We start from the raw sequence: 22,049 nt of genomic DNA, 5'->3' as shown, positions 1-22,049 counted from the left end.
TTTGTTAAATTGTAAAATGTGTAAAATATGTACATATCCAAAGATACAGTCTGTATGTACATTTTCTGTAAAAAGTTTAGAGGCCACCACTATATGAGTATAAATCTAATATATTTCAAAATATATCAATATATTTTAAAATGTATTGATATATTTTAAAATATATCCATATATTTAAAAATATTCCTATTTTGCCAGAAAAATGACTTTTGATTAATGATTTTTTTTTTAAATTTAAAGAAGAAAGTACAAAAAAAGCACCAGGTGCTTCTCATAGGTGGTTATGTTGCACCTTTCAGGAACATACAATGCCAAAATTATTTAAGCTATCCCATCACATAAAGAAAGAAACTGTCCAAATTTGTTATACAAAGCAAGGATAATTTCAATACTAAATCTGACAAAGACTGGAGGGGGGAAAATTAATTATTAATCTCACTTGTAAATATTGATGAAATAATACTAAGTAAAATATTAGGAAACAAATTCTGCAATATTATAAAGCAATGACTTAACAAAGTGGGGTTTATTTCAGGAATACAAACAAGAATGATTAAATGTTATGACCGATATATTTTTTAATTCTTTATTCTTTCTTGCTTTGCTGGGTCTTTGTTGCAGTTCAAGGGCTCTTTGTTGCTCCTTAGAGGCTTTCTTTAGTTTCAGTGAGGGGGGCCGCTCTCTAGTTGCAGTGCACAGGCTTCTTATTGTAATGGCTTCTCTTGTTGCAAAATATGGTCTCTAGTGTCCATGGGCTCAGCAGTTGCAGCATATGAATAAATGCTAGTTCCCAGATTAGGGAACATGTGTTCCCTGAATTGGCAGGCAAATTCTTAACCACTGGACCACCAGGGAAGTTCTCAGGACATATATTCTGTGAATAGATCTGAGAAAGATCAATTCCACAGACTGAAAAGAATTTGATAAAACATGTAACGTCTATTTTTGAACCAAAAATGTCATTAAAAGAATAATAATATAGGACACTTCCTTAACATGAATTTATTTTGACCCCCAAACTAGCTTATGTTCAATAGGAAAATATTACAGTCAGTGTCATTAACAAAAGTTTTAAAAAATGGTGACTACTATTTCCACTAACATTTTTTAGCTAATACAATTATCTTTATAATTTCAGGAAAAAATAAAGTATACTTGCTCTTGTCAGTTCTGTTCAACATGGTACTGAAGTTTCTAGCCAGGGCAATTATGCAAGAAGATGAAATAAATAACATTCTTGTTTTGCAGATAACAATCTTGTTTAAAAAAAGTCTTTATTGAATTTGTACAATATTCTTTGGGGCTTCCTATGTGGTGCTAATGGTAAAGAATCCACCTGCCAATGTGGGAGAAATAAGAAACACTGGTTTGATCCCTGGATGGAGAAGATCTCCTGGAGGAGGGCATGGCAACCCACTCAGGTATTCTTGCCTAGAGAATCCCCATGGACGGAGGCCCCCAAGCAACATAGCCAAAAAATCTATGAGTCGGACATGACTGAAGCTACTTAGCACACACACACGCATAGTATTGCTTCTCTTATGTTTTAGCATCTTTGCTGTAAGGCACATGGGATCTTAGCTCCCAGATCTTGGATCAAACCGACACCCCCTACACTGGAAGGTGATGTTGAGTCCAGCTCAACAGCACAGGTTTCTGGATGCATGGTATAGCGAAAGAATGAGAAACACTCAAGAAAGTTACAAAGAGGATTAGGGGACCAGCACCACCACAAGGTGAAGGTGCCCAAACTGATCTCAAGTCTGCTTTATTATACTTTTTGAGACTTGCTTGTATGTGCTTATACGAGCATAGCAGGTCAGATGGCCTTCAGTGATAACCTTGGGCAGTTAACATTTAACATTTTTGTATCCCTGTTTTTCTGCCTCAAGGACAAGGACCTAGTTAATCTTTTTTTTTTTTTTTTGATGTCAAGTTCAAGCATTTAATTTTCCATTGCTGCTGCTGCTGCCACTAAGTTGCTTCAGTATTGTCTGACTCTGTGCAACCCCATAGATGGCAGCCCACCAGGCTCCCCCGTCCCTGGGATTCTCCAGGCAAGAACAATGGAGTGGGTTGCCATTTCCTTCTTCAATGCATGAAAGTGAAAAGTGAAAGTGAAGTCGCTCAGTCATGTCCGACTCTTAGCAATCCCATGGACTGCAGCCTACCAGGCTCCTCCGTCCATGGATTTTCCAGGCAAAAGTACTGGAGTAGGATGCCATCGCCTTCTCCAAATTTTCCATTGAAAGTTTACCAAAACAGCAAATCCAAAGGTTAAGGAAAATAGCTACATTAGAAGAGCTTAATTTAGATAAAGAAAATATGTTGAGGTAGACATACCCATACACAGTACAAACCCCAGGATGATTCAATAGAGACTATTATTGGGTCTTCATTCTTCAGGAGTAGAAAAAGCTTTTCTGGTACTGTTTGTTGCCAGAAGCTTCCTCCTTACTTAACTAAATTTTGCAAACTGAAAAGCATAAAGCAAGTCAGAATTTTCTAACATATTTTTAAAGGAAAATATCCTTTGTGCAGTCAAAAAGGGAAAGAACTTGCAATTAAATCTACTAGCCACATCTGAACCATGTTACCCTGTCTGCACACCACCCTTTGGCTGTATCATCTCTTGACTGTACTAGTGCCAGCCCCTCTAAGTCTGCTTGCTGCCCTCTTACCCATTGCTCACAGGACAACCATAATGAGATTCTGAAAAAGAAAATTTGATCCTGTCATAGGCTTCATCCTTTAAAATTCTTCAAGAGATTTTCATTGTTGTTGCGATGAAAACAAATATCCTTCAGCAGACCAATAAGGTTTTGCATCTCTGGTTTCTGGACCCTATTACAAACTGCTATATGCCTTTAGAGGGACCTCACAGGGCCTTCATATAAGCCGTTCCCTCTATCAGCTTATTGTTGCTGCTAAGTCGCTTCACTAGTGTCCGACTCTGTGCAACCCCATAGACGGCAGCCCACCATGCTCCCCTGTCCCTGGGATTCTCCAGGCAAGAACACTGGAGTGGATTGCCATTTCCTTCTCCAATACATGAAAGTGAAAAGTGAAAATGAAGTCGCTCAGTCGTGTCCGACTCCTAGCAACCCCGTGGACTACAGACCACCAGGCTCCTCTGCACATGGGATTTTCCAGGCAAGAGTACTGGAGTGGGTTGCCATTTCCTTCGCCCCTTACTAATCTTTCAGACCACTGATGAAACACTTCCACAGAAAGACCTTACCTGACCACCCCCAAGCCAGGTCAGTTACCTGCTATATGTATTTATTTCTCTATGTCCGTTTTCTTCAAAATCCTTCACTTCAGTTCAGTTCAGTTGCTCAGTCATGTACGACTCTTTGCAACCCCATGAATCGCAGCACGCCAGGCCTCCCTGTCCATCACCAATTCCCGGAGTTCACTCAGACTCACATCCATCGAGTCAGTGATGCCATCCAGCCATCTCATCCTCTGTCGTCCCCTTCTCTTCCTGCCCCCGATCCCTCCCAGCATCAGAGTCTTTTCCAATGAGTCAACTCTTCGCATGAGGTGGCCAAAGAACTGGACTTTCAGCTTTAGCATCATTCCTTCCAAAGAAATCCCAGGGTTGATCTCCTTCAGAATGGACTGGTTGGATCTCCTTGCAGTCCAAGGGACTCTCAAGAGTCTTCTCCAACACCACAGTTCAAAGGCATCAATTCTTCGGTGCTCAGCCTTCTTCACAGTCCAACTCTCACATCCATACATGACCACTGGGAAAACCATAGCCTTGACTAGACGGACCTTAGTCAGCAAAGTAATGTCTCTGCTTTTGAATATGCTATCTAGGTTGGTCCTTACTACAGTTATAATTTTAAATGCCTTCATGTGGTTATCTGAATGTCCATCTCTAACTAGATTATAAGCTCCAAAGATACAGAATAGGTGTTTTTGCTTATTTCAGCAGCTAGCATAATATTTTATAGCTATCTATTACATGAATACTATGATAAGCTATTGAGCCACAGTGCTATATAAAGCAAAATAATGAAAAAACAGCATTTGGTGACTATTTGATGTTTTTATCATTCTTTTCATTACTATCCTGCTAAGTTCAGTTTACAACTGAAAAGGTAAACATAAACATATATTATGCAGTTAACTTATTGACCATTACCTACAGAATATGTATGTACCTGTATTTCACGTAAGAAAAAAATGATTTCTCAATATTTATATGACAATTGCTCCATGTCAGAATAATAATTAACAGAAGTACAACTCTATTTACAGGCCAAACATGCATCTTTAGATCAGAGCATTCATGGGACATTGGCTCTTAATTCTTAAATTTGCAATCAGAATGTTTTCAAAAATAAATATTATGAAATTGATAAGAAGCCAGAATGAATTCTTAAGACAAAGATCTATGAAACCTGGACAGAAGACAGCAATAAGGCCTGCGTCTGATACTCAGGCTTTGATCCTGAATTAGTTAGCTTGGACTGGTCAGGAGGCAGTTCCTTCAGAGTCTTTCTGAGTAAATTTAAGTGAGTATGTGTTAACATTATCTTCTCTTTCAGGTCTGCAACGTTTTCTCATAGAGGGACATTGTAGATATCCATCTCAGATGAATGTAATATGTCTTTTGTTTTTAAGAAGTAAGGCAGAGCAATCAGAGATCAAATTGCCAACATCCACTGAATCATCAAAAAAGCAAAGGAGTTCCAGAAAAACATCTATTTCAGCTTTATCAGTCAGTTCAGTTGGTCAGTTGGGTCCAACTCTTTGCGACCCCATGAACCACAGCACACCAGGCCTCCCTGTCCATCATTAATTCCCAGAGTTTACACAAACTGATGTCCATTGAGTTGATGATGCCATCCAACCATCTCATCCTGTGTCATCTCCTTCTCCTCCTGTCCTCAATCTTTTCCAACATCAGGGTCTTTTCAAATGAGTTAGCTCTTTGCATCAGGTGGCCAAAGTATTGGAGTTTCAGCTTCAACATCAGTCCTTCCAATGAACACCCAGGACTGATCTCCTTTAGGATGGACTGGTTGGATCTCCTTGCAGTCCAAGGGACTCTCAAGAGTCTTCTCCAACACCACAGTTCAAAAGCATCAATTCTTCTAGCTTTCTTTATAGTCCAACTCTCACATCCATATATGAATATTGGAAAAACCATAGCCTTGACTAGACAGACCTTTGTTGACAAAGTAATATCTCTGCTTTTTAATATGCTATCTAGGTTGGTCATAACTTTCATTCCAAGGAGTCAGAGTCTTTTAATTTCACAGCTGCAATCACCATCTGCAATGATTTTGGAGCCCATATGCAGATGGTGTCATCTGCATATCTGAGGTTATTGATATTTCTCCCAGCAATCTTGATTCCAGCTTGTGCTTCTTCCAGCCCAGCGGTTCTCATGATGTACTCTGCCTATAAGTTAAATACACACTCAATATGCCAGCAAATTTGGAAAACAGCAGTGGCCACAGGACTGGAAAAGGTCAGTTTTCATTCAGCTTTATTGACTATGCCAAAGCCTTTGACTGTGTGGATCACAATAAACTGTGGAAAATTCTGAAAGAGATGGGAATTCCAGACCACCTGACCTGCCTCTTGAGAAACCTATATGCAGGTCAGGAAGCAACAGTTAGAACTGGACATAGAACAACAGATTGGTTCCAAACGGGAAAAGGAGTACGTCAAGGCTGTATATTGTCACCCAGCTTATTTAACTTCTATGCAGAGTATATCATGAGAAATGCTGGGCTGGATGAACCACAAGCTGGAATCAAGACTGCTGGGAGAAATATCAATAACCTCAGATATGCAGATGACACCACTCTTTTGGCAGAAAGTGAAGAACTAAAGACCCTCTTGATGAAAGTGAAAGAGGAAGTGAAAAAGTTGGCTTAAAGCTCAACATTCAGAAAACTAAGATCATGGCATCCAGTCCCATCACTTCATTGGAAATAGATGGGGAAACAGTGGAAACAGTGTCAGACTTTATTTTGGGGGGCTCCAAAATCACTGCAGATGGTGACTATAGCCATGAAATTAAAAGACCCTTACTCCTTGGAAGGAAAGCTATGACCAAACTAGACAGCATATTAAAAAGCAGAGACATTAGTTTGTCAACAAAGGTCTGTTTGGTCAAGGCTATGGTTTTTCCATAGTCACATATGGATATGAGACTTATACTATAAAGACAGCTAAGCACCGAAGATTTGATGCTTTTGAACTGTGGTGTTGGAGAAGACTCTTGAGGGTCCCTTGGACTGCAAGAGATCCAACCAGTCCATCCTAAAGGAGATCAGTCCTGGGTGTTCAGTGGAAAGACTGATGCTAAAGCTGAACTCCAATACTTTCGCCACCTCATGCAAAGAGTTGACCCACTGGAAAAGACCCTGATGCTGGGAGGGATTGGGGGTAGGAAGAGAAGGGGACGACAGAGGATGAGATGGCTGGATGGCACCACGGACTCGATGGACGTGAGTCTGAGTGAACTCCAGGAGTTGGTGGTGGACAGGGTGGCCTGGCGTGCTGCAATTCATGGGGTTGCAAAGAGTTGGACACAACTAAGAGACTGAAATGAACTTAACTGAACTGACTGAAGGATAATCAATCCAGTAACACTAAAAAACAGAACTATGTGCCGTACAGACAGTGCCAATATATCATTTCCCTGGAAGATAAAGATTTGCACAGAGTAGACTAGGTCAGATTACCTGGGATATATTGGGCTGCATCTAGTGGAAGTTCTTAGCTTAAGTCTTACTTATGACTTTACTAATACTGCTGGCTATGTTATTTGTATTTCGCCTGTTTTACAAAATTGCTGTTTCTTACACTGCCAAATGTTTGACTGAGGCCTATGAAAAAATAATATGTAGTTCCATATGAGATTGATGATGGTAACAATGTAACTCTAGATATGGGAAGAAGCAATAAGAAGGAATGTTTTCCTGGACCAAGAGGCTAGTAAGACAGGTGAGCTGACGCATTTGAAAAGACCCTAATGCTGGGAACAATTGACGGCAGGAGGAGAAGGTGACAACAGAGTATGAGATGGTTGGATGGCATCACTGACTAAATGGAGATGAGTTTGGGTAAACTCTGGGAGTTGGTGATGTATAGGGAGGCCTGGCATGGTGCTGCTCAGTTCAGTTCAGTTGCTCAGCCATGTCCGACTCTTTGCAACCCCGTGAACTGCAGCACACCAGGCCTGCCTGTCCATCACCAACTCCCAGAGTTCACTCAGACTCACATCCATCGAGTCCGTGATGCCATCCAGCCATCTTATCCTCTGTCATCCCCTTCTCCTCCTGCCCCTGATCCCTCCCAGCATCACAGTCTTTTCCAATGAGTTAACTCTTCGCATGAGGTAGCCAAAGTACTGGAGCTTCAGCTTCAGCATCAGTCCTTCCAAAGAAATCCCAGGGCTGATTGCCTTCAGAATGGACTGGTTGGATCTCCTTGCAGTCCAGGGGACTCTCAAGAGTCTTCTCCAACACCATAGTTCAAAAGCATCAATTCTCAGCTCTCTGCCTTCTTCACAGTCCTACTCTCACATCCATACATGACTACTGGAAAAACCATAGCCTTGTCTAGACAAACCTTAGTTGGCAAAGTAATGTCTCTGCTTTTGAATATATTATCTAGGTTGGTCATAACTTTTCTTCCAAGGAGTAAGCGTCTTTTAATTTCATGGCTGCAGTCACCGTCTACAGTGATTTTGGAGCCCCCAAAATATAAAGTCTGACACTATTTCCACTGTTTCCCCATCTATTCCCATGAAGTGATGGGACCAGATGCCATGATCTTCGTTTTCTGAATGTTGAGCTTTAAGCCAACTTTTTCACTCTCCTCTTTCACTTTCATCAAGAGGCTTTTTAGTTCCTCTTCACTTTCTGCCATAAGAGTGGTGTCATCTGCATATCTGAGGTTATTGATATTTCTCCCAGCAATCTTGATTCCAGCTTGTGCTTCTTCCAGTCCAGCGTTTTTCATGATGTACTCTGCATAGAAGTTAAATAAGCAGGGTGACAATATACAGCCTTGACACACTCCTTTTCCTATTTGGAACCAGTCTGTTGTTCCATGTCCAGTTCTAACTGTTGCTTCCTGACCTGCATACAGATTTCTCAAGAGGCAGGTCAGGTGGTCTGGTATTCCCAGCTCTTTCAGAATTTTCCACAGTTTATTGTGATCCACACAGTCAAAGGCTTTGGCATAGTCAATAAAGCAGAAATAGATGTGTTTCTGGAACTCTCTTGCTTTTTCCATGATCCAGCTGATGTTGGCAATTTGATCTCTGGTTCCTCTGCCTTTTCTAAAAACAGCTTGAACATCAGGGAGTTCACGGTTCACATATTGCTGAAGCCTGGCTTGGAGAATTTTGAGCATTACTTTACTAGCATGTGAGATGAGTGCAATTGTGCGGTTGTTTGAGCATTCTTTGGCATTGCCTTTCTTTGGAATTGGAATGAAAACTGACCTTATCCAGTCCTGCGGCCACTGGTGAGTTTTCCAAACTTGCTGGCATATTGAGTGCAGCACTTTCACAGCATCATCTTTCAGGATTTAAAACAGCTCAACTGGAATTCCATCACCTCCACTAGCTTTGTTCTAGTGATGCTTTCTAAGGCCCACTTGACTTCACATTCCAAGATGTCTGGCTCTAGATGAGTGATCACATCATCATGATTATCTGGGTCGTGAAGATCCTTTTGTGTAGTTCTTCTGTGTATTCTTGCCACCTCTTCTTAATATCTTCTGCTTCTATTAGGTCCATACCATTTCTGTCATTTATCGAGCCCATCTTTGCATGAAATATTCCCTTGGTATCTCTAATTTTCTTAAAGAGATCTCTAGTCTTTCCTGTTCTGGTGTTTTCCTCTATTTCTTTGCATTGATCGCTGAAGAAGGCTTTCTTATCTCTTCTTGCTATTCTTTGCAACTCTGCATTCAGATGTTTTTATCTTTCCTTTTCTTCTTTGCATTTCGCCTCTCTTCTTTTCACAGCTATTTGTAAGGCCTCCCTAGATAGCCATTTTGCTTTTTTGCATTTTTTTTTTCCGTGGGGATGGTCTTGATCCCTGTCTCCTGTACAATGTCATGAACCTCTGTCCATAGTTCATCAGGCACTCCATCTATCAGATCTAGGTCCTTAAATCTATTTCTCACTTCCACTGTATAATCATAAGGGATTTGATTTAAGTCATACCTGAATGGTCTAGTGGTTTTCCCTACTTTCTTCAATTTGAGTCTGAATTTGGTAATAAGGAGTTCATGATCTGAGCCACAGTCAGTTCCTGGTCTTGTTTTGCTTGACTGTATAGAGCTTCTCCATCTTTGGCTGCAAAGAATATAATCAATCTGATTTTGGTGTTGACCGCGGTCTGGTGATGTCCATGTGTAGAGTCTTCTCTTGTGTTGTTGGAAGAGGGTGTTTGCTATGACCAGTGCGTTTTCTTGGCAAAACTCTGTTAGTCTTTGCTGTGCTTCATTCCGCATTCCAAGGCCAAATTTGCCTGTTACTCCAGGTGTTTCTTGACTTCCTACTTTTGCATTCCAGTTCCCTATAATGAAAAGGACATCTGTTTTGGGTGTTAGTTCTAAAAGGTCTTGTAGGTCTTCATAAAACCATTCAACTTCAGCTTCTTCAGCATTACTGGTTGGGGCATAGACTTGAATTACTGTGATATTGAATGGTTTGCCTTGGAGGCAAACAGAGATCATTCTGTTCATGGGGTCGCAAGAGTCGAACACGACTGAGCGACTGAACTGAACTCAACTAAAGCACACCATTTTGTCACTGGAAAGGCAGAAGTGGCCTCTCAAGGCAGCCAGGACAGCATGGGTAGAATACAGGTGGAAACCAATGGGAATCTCACAGGAACTACAGAACAAAAGGTTAAGTGCTGCCTTTGAGTGACACTACATTATTTGTGATACTGGAGAAGACCACAGCCCCGAGGGACTGTAACAGGTCCCATTCGAGGTGAACAGAGTCAGTGAGCACGGCGTGCCTCTGCGGGCACTGGAACACGTCGCACCTCTTGGACTTCAGTCATCGCCGGGGACGGCAGCTCCTCCAGTCCCAGCCCTGTGGGGCTAAGCAGTGAAGACCCTTTCACCACCCGCGAAAAAGAAGGTTCATCAATCGTCTTAACAGCCCCATCACAGAAGTCACCCCGTGGCTACTTTGTAGTTCCAGAGATATGCCTCCAAGGCCAAGCAGCCTTCTTCCTGTGGTCTCCGATACCGATACCGTCCCTAATTAATCTTCTGTGCCTCCCAGGCGCTAAAGATAGGAACAGTCTGTTGATGGCTTTCCACTCCTAGGTGTACATCCTCTTTTCAAGTTGTCTTTTGCTCCTTCTTGGATTCCTTCAGGAGTTACATGCTGAGTCATGTCCTCTCAGCAAAATTCCTTAATTCTTTTGCCAGGCCTTTTAATAGGCCTGTCTCCTACAAGGTTTAAGACTTAATTATTGGACCACCAGGGAAGTCCCAGCATATAACACTCTTATTTAAAGACAATTCTGAAGAAACTACAAATCTATGAAATCAGCAATGTTGCAGAGATATAATATCAATATATAAAATAGTTGTATTTCTATAAGCTAGTAATACAATCCAAAAATAAAATTAAGAAAACAATTTCATTCACAAAGCATCCAAAAGAGTGAAATACTGAAACTTAACCAAAAACTGGATGGTTTATAGTCAAAAAACAAAACATCACTGAAAGAAATTAAAAGAATTGTTGGCTAAAGACAGTTCTTTCTCCTGTTGATTGCCTTGACACCTTAATGAAAATGAATTGATCATAATTATATAGGTTATTTTTATATGTATTCTATTTATGCCACTACCACACAGTCTGATTACTGTAGTTTTGAAATAAGTTTTGAAATGGGGAAGTGTGAGTCCTCAAACTTGTCTTTTCCAAGATTGTTTTGGCTATTCAGGGCCCCCTGCAATTCTATATTAAAGAAAACTTGAAATTGAAAAGCTATCTGTGTTTTTTAATTGATGATATGCATTCAAATCAATCAGAATTCCAATAGCCTTTTTTTTCAGAAATGAAAAATATAGTCCTTAAATTTGAATATTCAGAAATCACTCCATTTCATAGATACAAACAACACTCAGTTCAAAAATAGCCATTTACAATAGCAACACAAAAGATTGAATTCTTGGGAATAAGTTATTAGAAAATGTGCAATACACAAAGAAATCTTTTAACTCACTACCAAGGGAAACAAAAACTCTGAATAAATGGAAAAGCATAGGATAGGATGACTTATTATCATAAAACTTAAATTCTCCTAAATTAATCTATAAAATCCACCATGATTCTAAGAAAAAATTTTAAGAGACAGACTAATTCTAAAATTTATAGAGAAAAAAATTAAATGAGAACATGTCTGATGAAAGAAAAATGACAGAGAACTAGTAAAACCAGAGATGAGAACCTGCTTTAGAGCTGTAATTATAACAGTAGGGGCCAGTGTGTAAATAGACACATCAACAGAGCAGAATGGAATCCAGAAATAGATGCAATTGCATGAATGAATTAGCATGTGATAAGGTGATATTTTAAAGTACTATGGACTATTCAATTCATGTTTGAGGATCAGTTCAGTTCAGTTCAGTTGTTCAGTTATGTCTGACTCTTTGCAACCCCAAGGACTGCAGCATGCCAGGCCTCCCTGTACATCACCAACTCCTGGAGTTTACTCAAACTCATGTCCATTGAGTTGGTGATGCCATCCAACTACCTCATCTTCTGTTGTCCCCTTCTCTTTCTGCCTTCGATCTTTCCCAGCATCATGGTCTTTTCAAATAAGTCAGCTCTTGGTGGCCAAAGTGTTGGAATTTCAGCTTCAACATCTGTCCTTCCAATGAATATTCAGGACTGATTTCCTTTAGGATCGACTGGTTGGATCTCCTTGCAGTCCAAGGGATTCTCAAGAGTCTTCTCTAACACCACAGTTCAAAAGCATCAATTCATCGGTGTTCCATGGGGTCACTAAGAGTCGGGCACGACTGAGTGACTTCACTTTCACTTTTCTCTTTCCTGCGTTGGAGAAGGCAATGGCAACCCACTCCTGTGTGTTAGGTTATGCTATAGCTGCTGCTATGACTGCCATGTCAGCCAGGAGAGAATAAATGTGTCTGCAGTTCCTACAGCTCCTTGAGTCTTCTTCCAGACTCTTTAACTCATGCCTTGCCTACCCTGGGTTCAGTGAACTGAGTGAACAGTGAGAATAGCGAGACAATTGGTATCACGAACAGGATTAGTGAGACACCCACATTCTTTAGCTTATGGCCTTCTACCTTCAAAGCTAGCACATAGCATTTCTCTGACCTTTCTGTTGACACATGTCTTTCTCACATCTTCTTTCTGCCATCCTTTTGCACTTAAAAGGACTTTTATGATCACATTGGGTCCACCTGGAGAATTCAGGATGCTTTTCTCACCTGGAGAGGCTTAACTTAACCCTGGCCGCAAAGTCCCTTTTGCCATGTAAGGTGACACGTTCACAAGTTCAAGAGATTAGGACATAGACATCTTTAGGGTACCATTATTTTGCCTACCAGAGAAGGCAATGGCACTCTACTCCAGTCCTCTTGCCTGGAAAATCCCATGGACGGAGGAGCCTGGTAGGCTACAGTCCATGGAGTCACTAAGAGTTGGACACAAATGAGTGATCTCATGTTCACTTTTCACTATCCTGCATTGGAGAAGAAAATGGCAACCGACTCCAGTGTTCTTGCCTAGCGAATCCTAGGGATGGGGGAGCCTAGTGGGTTGCCATCTATGGGGTTGCACAGAGTCGGACATTACTGAAGCAACTTAGCAGTAGCAGATTCTGCCTACCATACACGGAAATGGAATGCATGATTGTAACAATTAAGACGGCACTTGACTGGCCTTAGAAAGCATCACTACAAACAAAGCTAGTGAAGGTGATGGAATTCCAGGTGAGCTGTTTCAGATCCTGAAAGATGATGCTGTGAAAGGGCTACACTCAATATGCCAGCAAATTTGGAAAACTCAGCAGTGGCCACAGGACTGGAAAAGGTCAGTTTTCATTCCAATTCCAAAGAAAGGCAATGCAAAAGAATGCTCAAACTACCGCACAATTGCACTCATCTCACACACTAGTAAAGTAATGCTTAAAATTCTCCAAGCCAGGCTTCAGCAATATGTGAACCATGAACTTCCAGATATTCAAGCTGATTTTAGAAAAGGCAGAAGAACCAGAGATCAAATTGCCAATATCGGCTAGATCATGGAAAAAGCAAGAGAGTTCCAGAGAAACATCTATTTTTGCTTTACTGACTATGCCAAAGCCTTGGACTGTGTGGATCACAATAAACTGTGGAAAATTCTGAAAGAGCTGGACTACCAGAACACCTGACCTGCCTCTTGAGAAACCTATAAGCAGGTCAGGAAGCAACAGTTAGAACTGGACATGGAACAACAGACTGGTTCCAAATAGGAAAAGGAGTACCTCAAGGCTGTATATTGTCACCCTGCTTATTTAACTTATATGCAGAGTACATCCTGAGAAACTCTGGGCTGAAAGAAGCACAAGCGGGAATCAAGATTGCCGGGAGAAATACCAATAACCTCATATATGCAGATGACACCACGCTTCTGGCAGAAAGTGAAGAGGAACTAAAAAGCCTCTTGATGAAAGAGAAAGAGGAAAGTGAAAAAGTAGGCTTAAAGCTCAACATTCAGAAAATGAAGATCATGGCATCTGGTCCCATCACTTCATGGGAAATAGATGGGGAAACAGTGGAAACAGTGTCAGACTTTTTTTTTTTCGGCTCCCAAATCACTGCAGATGGTGATTGCAACCATGAAATTAAAAGACGCTTACTCCTTGGAAGGAAAGTTATGACCAACCTAGAGGGCATATTAAAAAGCAGAGACATTACTTTGCCAACAAAGTTCTGTCTAGTCAGTTCAGTTCACTTCAGTCACTCAGTCGTGTCTGACTCTTTGCGACTCCATGAATCGCAGCACACCAGGCCTCCCTGTCCATCACCAACTCCCGGAGTTCATTCAGACTCAACGTCCATTGAGTCCGTGATGCCATCCAGCCGTCTCATCCTCGGTCATCCCCTTCTCCTCCTGCCCCCAATCTCTTCCAGCATCAGAGTCTTTTCCAATGGGTCAACTCTTTGCATGAGGTGACCAAAGTACTGGAACTTCAGCTTTAGCATCATTCCTTCCAAAGAAATCTCAGGGCTGATCTCCTTCAGAATGGACTGGTTGGATCTCCTTGCAGTCCAAGGGACTTTCAAGAGTTTTCTCCAACACCACAGTTCAAAAGCATCAATTCTTCAGTGCTCAGCCTTCTTCACAGTCCAACTCTCACATCCATACATGGCCACAGGAAAAACCATAGCCTTGACTAGACGGACCTTAGTCAGCAAAGTAATGTCTCTGCTTTGGAATATATTATCTAGGTTGGTCATAACTTTTCTTCCAAGGAGTAAGCGTCTTTTAATTTCATGGATGCAGTCACCATCTGCACTGATTTTGGAGCCCCCAAAAATTAAGTCTGACACTGTTTCCACTGTTTCCCCATCTATTTGCCATGAAATGATGGGACGAGATGCCATGATCTTCGTTTTCTGAATGTTGAGCTTTAAGCCAACTTTTTTACTCTCCTCTTTCACTTTCATCAAGAGGCTTTTTAGTTCCTCTTCACTTTCTGCCATGAGAGTGGTGTCATCTGCATATCTGAGATTATTGATATTTCTCCCGGCAATCTTGATTCCAGCTTGCACTTCTTCCAGTCCAGCGTTTCTCAGGATGTACTCTGCATAGAAGTTAAATAAGCAGGGTGACAATATACAGCCTTGAGGTACTCCTTTTCCTATTTGGAACCAGTCTGTTGTTCCATGTCCAATTCTAACTGTTGCTTCCTGACCTGCATACAGGTTTCTCAAGAGGCAGGTCAGGTGGTCTGGTATTCCCAGCTCTTTCAGAATTTTCCACAGTTTATTGTGATCCACACAGTCAAAGGCTTTGGCATAGTCAATAAAGCAGAAATAGATGTTTTTCTGGAACTCTCTTGCTTTTTCCATGATCCAGCAAATGTTGGCAATTTGATCTCTGGTTCCTCTGCCTTTTCTAAAAACAGCTTGAACATCAGGGAGTTCACGGTTCACATATTGCTGAAGCTTGGCTTGGAGAATTTTGAGCATTACTTTACTAGTATGTGAGATGAGTGCAATTGTGCGGTTGTTTGAGCATTCTTTGGCATTGCCTTTCTTTGGAACTGAAATGAAAACTGAACATTTCCAGTTCTGCGGCCACTGGTGAGTTTTCTAAATGTGCTGGCATATTGAGTGCAGCACTTTCACAGCATCATCTTTCAGGATTTGAAACAGCTCAACTGGAATTCCATCACCTCCACTAGCTTTGTTCGTAGTGATGCTTTTTAAGACCCACTGGACTTCACTTTCCAAGATTTCTGGCTCTAGATTAGTGATCACATCATCATGATTATCTGGGTCGTGAAGATCTTTTTTGTACAGTTCTTCTGTGTATTCTTGCCACCTCTTCTTAATATCTTCTGTTAGGTCCATACCATTTCTGTCCTTTCTCAAGCCCATCTTTGCATGAAATGTTCCCTTGGTATCTCTAATTTTCTTAAAGAGATCTCTAGTCTTTCCCATTCTGGTGTTTTCCTCTATTTCTTTGCATTGATCATTGAAGAAGGCTTTCTTATCTCTTCTTGCTATTCTTTGGAACTCTGCATTCAGATGTTTTTATCTTTCCTTTTCTTCTTTGCATTTCGCCTCTCTTCTTTTCACAGCCATTAAAGGCTCTTTACCTTGGACGAGGGGTATCTCCTTACCGCCACTGTTCCTGACCGTCAACGTGGGATAGCTCCTCTAGTTCCTCCTGTGCCTGCTCACCCACCACTCCTCAGATTGCTCCTCCCAGCCGCTGGCCTGAGCTCGGGCGTTGGTGGCTCCTCCCAGGTGCCGCCCGTGGCCTCGGGCTCGGGGTGGCTCCTCAGGGTCACTGCTTCTGGCCTCGGGTGCGAGGTGGCTTCTCCCCGCCGCCACCCTGACCTCGGACATGGGTTGTCTCCTCCTGGCTGCCACTGGCCTCGGACGCTGGGTAGCTTCTCCCTGCCACCACCCTGACCTCAGACATGGGGTGGCTCCTCCCGGTTGTTCCTGCGCCATCGCAGCCTGGCACTCTGGGCCGCTGTCCATGACTCTGGACGTGGGGTAGTTCTCGGCCGCGCTTAGTGCGCCGGCCTGTGGCCACCACCGCATGTGCTTAGAAGACAAGATTACTGTCTAGTTAAGGCTATGGTTTTTTCAGTGGTCATGTATGGATGTGAGAGTTGGACTGTGAAGAAAGCTGAGTGTTGGGAACCACGTTAGGCATTACTGACAAAATGGAGGCACAGCCCCAGTCTCCTCTCCTCATCTCGTAGGCACGGTCCCGGTATGAAGGAGTTAGACCTTGTGATTCTGACTTGTTCTTTCCTTTCTTCGGTTGAGTTGGCTGGAAAGAATGTTAAGGTGCTTGAGAGAAACATGAGAAAACACGAAGCCTTCTGCAGTTGTGCCCAGAAAAGAATCTGTAAAGTAATCATTGACATTTGTCCAAGGATCTTTACAAAGGAAGTTCCAGGATGAGCACATAGGCTGCAGCTTGAGGCCATGGGAAGGATTGTTATCTGAGACCTGTTTGTGAGGGAAATGCTTATGGCAAAAGAAGTTTGCTGAGCTTAGGGTTTAGGAATAATTAAGAATAGCTAGAAGCCTTTTTAGGAGGTAGTGATCTTAAGATGCTAGGGGCAAACAGGATTTAGAAAGATAAGAAACAAACTGAGGAAGGTAGCATGAGTTACAATATAATCACTAGTTAAGTATAGGACACATTAGATAATAGATAGTAAAGCCAATTCGGAGAGAATCGCTGAAGCAGGAACTCTGTTTGAAGGACAACAGTGATTTCTGGAGACAGTAAATCTGGGTGCGGGAAACTGAAAATGTCAAACCTCTGACCTAATGCTTTTGTCAAAGTATAAAAGAGAACCTGAAGCTTGAAATAAACATGTAGTTCCATACTATGAGTCAGAGGTTACATCATCGTCCTCCAACACTGCTCACCCCTTCAGGCTTGATTCCCTGCCTGCTGGAGCTGTACTCCAGCAGCTGAGTGTTGAGGAATTGATGCTTTTGAACTGTGGTGTTGGAGAAGACTCTTGAGAATCCCTTGGACTGCAAGCAGATCCAACCAGTCCATTCTAAAGCAGATCAGTCCTGGGTGTTCTTTGGAAGGAATGATGCTAAAGCTGAAACTGCACTACTTTGGCCACCTCATGCGAAGAGTTGACTCATTGGAAAAGACTCTGATGCTGGGAGGGATGGAGGGCAGGAGGAGAAGGGTACGAGAGGATGAGATGGCTGGATGGCATCACTGACTCGATGGACATGAGTCTGAGTGAACTCCGGGAGTTGGTGATGGACAAGGAGGCCTGGTGTGCTGTGATTCATGGGGTTGCAAAGCATCAGACACGACTGAGTGACTGAACTGAACTGACTGCCAAAAACAGCAAAGGATTTCTTTATCTCTTGTACCAGTAAATCTAGGAAAGGGGAAATTTAAGACAGTCATGGTCACTCAATAAAGCCATCAGGGAAACCAATCCCTTTTGTCTTGTGCTCTACCATACTTAGTAATGATTGCCAAGCCTCAGGCATCACACGTGTGTTCTAGGGAAGAATAATGAACTGGAAAGCACTGTACCAGAAGAAAATCAGTTTTAATTTTATGTGCCAGAATTTTTCTAACAGGAAATATGAGAAGGAAAGTTTTTTTAAAATTATTATTCTACTTCTCTGAAAAAGGAAGGAAAAGACTTTTGTTTGGTCCCGTGATTAAGTCTGCATGCTTTCACTGCAGAGGGCATGGGTTTGGTCCTTGGTACCCTGCGCAGGGAAGTTCCACATGTCCCTCAATGTAGATAAAAAACTTTTTTAAATAAAAGTAAAAAAATTAAAAAGGAAGGGAAATTGAAATAAGGGTTGAAATGGGTGATAGATGGACTGCAAAAACCAAGTGAACTTAACAAAGACTTTTTCTCATTATTGAAGAGCAGGTACCAAGTATTAGAAATTTCCCAGACTACTTGCTGTGTTACTCAATATTGGTTGGTCTTATTGGCTCAAAATTGATAAAAAGTCAAGATGAAAAAGAAAATTTAAAACTTCCACCCAGCTAGAAATAACTTCATGCTCCCTTCTGCTTCTGCAGCTCAGCTTACTCTTTGCAAAGTTAGGTAAGTTACATAGTTTCGTGGAAATAGAAACTTAATGTTAGGAACTGAAACTTACCTCACTAACCCTTGTCAATTACCCAGCCCCTGTAATATGGCTTAACCATGATTGTTTGTGTAAAGTCAGGCATCCTCCATGCTGTGTCCTAACAGCTGTTCTCATGGGTGAGGAGAACCCCTAATTTAAACTGTCCTATTAACAGTCAGCACAGCTCACTATAGTCTGATGTCATGCACTGCCTATAACAATTGTAACTGCTTTTTGGGGGCTCAGAGCTGGAAGTGTTAACTCCTCTGGGCCTGATGTCCTATCTCCAACTCTGAGTGTGGTGCTTGGTTTCTTCACCCTCCGACTTCTGCAACAAAGACATGTTCCCCACCTCCACACCAGTTTCCTTAACTTTGAAAGATAAATCATAATAATGCACAAAGCCAAATAGCAGAGGCCTCCTAACATCTGGCAACAAGTTAGGTTCAGCTTCCACTTTCTTCCACTCCCCAGGGTTCAGTCCCAAGAATGAGGTAGAGCCAGTTGCAGACAACTTCACCTTGGAGCAGCCTCCCTTCCTATTGCCTACCTGTGTATGTCCTATGCTTGCTGCCCAGTCTCTTTAGGAGTGTGTGCCAAGTCACATGCCTGCCTCCCAGTGCAGCTGCAACTCATGAGAGAGATTTCACAGAGAATGCTCCTGGAACCAGGTGTAAACTGATCTGCTAACATTCCACATTTATCTCACATCACTACACTCTGGAGAGGAGAGTAGCAAGAAGGCAAATCTAAGGTCATAACTCCAGGGTCCCTGAGCCTGACCTAAGAGTTCACACCAGCTGAAAATCTTTTCCTTGCAAGTCAGTTCAGTTCAGTCACTCAGTCGTGTCAGACTGTTTGTGACCCCATGAATCGCAGCACGCCAGGCCTCCCTGTCCATCACCAACTCCTGGAGTTCACCCAAACTCATGTCCATCGAGTCAGTGATGCCATCCAGCCATCTCATCCTCTGTCGTCCCCTTCTCCTCTTTCCCCTAATCCCTCCCAGCATCAGGGTCTTTTCCAATGAGTCAACTCTTCGCATGAGGCAGTCAAAGTACTGGAGTTACAGCTTTAGCATCATTCCTTCCAATGAACACCCAGGACTGATCTCCTTTAGGATGGACTGGTTGGACTTCCTTGCAGTCCCAGGGACTCTCAAGAGTCTTCTCCAACACCACAGTTCAAAAGCATCAATTCTTCAGCATTCAGCTTTCTTCACAGTCCAACTCTCACATCCATACATGACCACTGGAAAACCATAGCCTTGACTAGATGAACTTTTGTTGGCAAAGTAATGTCTCTGCTTTTGAATATGCTGTCTAGGTTGGTCATAACTTTCCTTCCAAGGAGTAAGAGTCTTTTAATTTCATGGCTGCAATCACCATCTTCAGTGATTTTGGAGCCCCCCAAAATACCAGGTACCTAATAAATACTGTCCCATTCTTCCTTCTGAATTCAGAATCAATTGAGATATGAGTCACACTGATGAAGGTCAAAATATTATCTTAATAAAGCTGACTGGAAGGCGTGGCCAAGTGGGCACATACTTTTCCCAGACTTATGCACTGGTCACTGGCATAGTTGAAAACCACAGGCTTCCCAGTGGAAAAATAGAGGCCCATGTGAGGAGATCAGACCCACTTTCTGCAAAACATAGGCCTATTAATAGAAAGGGTGGGGATGGCTGAGCTATTTATTCTCCCCAACTCACATGTCCAACTAGTCCTTCCTATTCCCCTGGGGAAGAGTATGAATGAACTGTTAGTATCAGTTGGAGATTAACCCTTTGTTGGTCACTTCATCTGTAAATGTTCTCTTCCATTTTGTGGAAGAAAATATTTTGTTTTTGGTTTCCTTTGCTATGCAAAAGCCTTTAAGTTTAATTAGGTCCCATTTGTTTATTTTTGTTTTTCAGTACTTTGGGAGGTGGATTGAAAAAGATATTGCTTCAATTTATATGAGTATTTTGAGTGTTTTTCCTCTAAGAGCTTTACAGTTAGGCTTCCCAGGTGGCACTGGTGGTAAACAACCCACCTGCCAATGCAGGAGACAGAGGAGATGCAGGTTCAATCTCTGGATCTGGAAGATCTCCTGGAGAAAGGCATGTCAACCCACTCCAGTATTCTTGCCAGGAGAATCCCACGGACAGAGGAGACTGGTGGGCTGTAGTCATAGGGCCACAAAGAGTCAGACACAGCTGAAGCAACTTAGCATGCACACCTTGCATTTAGGTCTTTGATCCATTTTGAGTTTATTTTTGTGTATGGTATTAGAGAATGTTCTAATTTCATTCTTTCACATGTAGCTGTCAAGTTTTGCAAGCACCACTTACTTGAAGAGACTCTTTTCTTCTCCAGTGTATATTCTTGCCTCCTTTGTCATAAATTTAATTGGCCACAGGTGCATGTCCTGGGGCTTCCCTGATAGCTCAGTTGGTAAAGAATCTGCTTGCAATGCAGGAGATCCCAGTTCGATTCCTGGGTTGGGAAGATCCACTGGCGAAGGGATAGGCTACCCACTCCAGTATTCTTAGGCTTCCCTTGTGGCTCAGCTGGTAAAGAATCTGCCTGCAATGCGGGAGACCTGGGTTTGATCCCTGGGTTGCGAAGTTCCTCTGCAGAAGGGAAAGGCTACCCCCTTCAGTATTCTGGCCTAGAGAATTCCATGGATTGTATAGTCCATGGGGTCACAAAGAGTCGGACAACACTGAGTGACTTTCACGTCACATGTCCTGACAACGTTTATATATAATCTATAGCAATGTTAATTGAATGGAGGCAGCTATGTCCTAAAGAGTCAGTTTATCCATTTCTACTAGTGAGACCTGTGAAAATGCTTTGGTTTCATCCTTTATATATTGGTTCATTAGCCAATATGTTTTGTCAGCTTTCAAACATCCTTTCAAAGAAATTTCTTTTACCTTATATTAGCCAGAGTAATTTTCTATTGTCTGCAACCACAAAACCCTAACTAAATAGCTATGGAAGCTTATATTAGTGACTTACATTCTGTATAATCAAGAAAATTATATTTACATATATGAATGTCATGAAGATTAAATGTGCAAACAAACTTAAGGGATCTGGCATGAAATCACCACAATCAATCTGTGACCTCTAAACACAGGTGAACCTCCAAAAGAACTTGGCAATTTTTTTATTGCTTCGAGCCATCTCCTTCTCCAAACTTCTTTCAGATTTTAACAAACATTTACAATTTTCTTCAGGCTGTCCATTCAGCCTCCTCCTCAATCTGAACAGCCTGTCTCAATTGTAACAGGAGACTGTCAAGGAGACAGAGGTACCAAGTTTGCAGAGTCTTGAAAGGTTTTACTGATCTTGTGATTCATGTCAGTATCATAGTTTCTTAGCCACGCTTGTAGGAATAACTTTTGGAAAAAAAAAAACATAATTAAAGCCATTTCATATTTATAACATTAACCAGGGTCTCCTTACCATTGTCTACATCCTATAGTAAGTGTTTGTGATACTGACATGGTTCCTGTTGCACATAGGCACCACTCTAATAGGCACATATAACACTCTGGAATGAGGTTTTAATGTGCTCTGCTGCTGAAATTCTTCCTCCTAATTTGATGATGGCAGATTTGAAGGTCAAATCTGGTAGTTTATCTTCTTTTTGTGGGCTTTTGGTATGCAGTGGGAGTCAGAACTATTCAGTCCTTGAACAAC

The 22,049-nt window shown here is 41.9% G+C and overlaps 1 pseudogene; it reads right to left on the bottom strand.

Annotated features, from left to right (window-relative positions):
* Positions 1-4,403: 4,403 nt before the first annotated feature.
* Positions 4,404-16,110, bottom strand: LOC101109167 (protein Mis18-beta-like; annotated as a pseudogene).
* Between the last annotated feature and the right edge of the window lie 5,939 nt (positions 16,111-22,049).

Source organism: Ovis aries, chromosome 3 (genome assembly GCF_016772045.2).
Source record: "Ovis aries strain OAR_USU_Benz2616 breed Rambouillet chromosome 3, ARS-UI_Ramb_v3.0, whole genome shotgun sequence".
In the NCBI taxonomy this organism is placed as follows: domain Eukaryota; kingdom Metazoa; phylum Chordata; class Mammalia; order Artiodactyla; family Bovidae; genus Ovis; species Ovis aries.
Note: the sequence above shows the minus strand (reverse complement) of the source record. Positions and strands in the feature narration are given on the sequence as shown.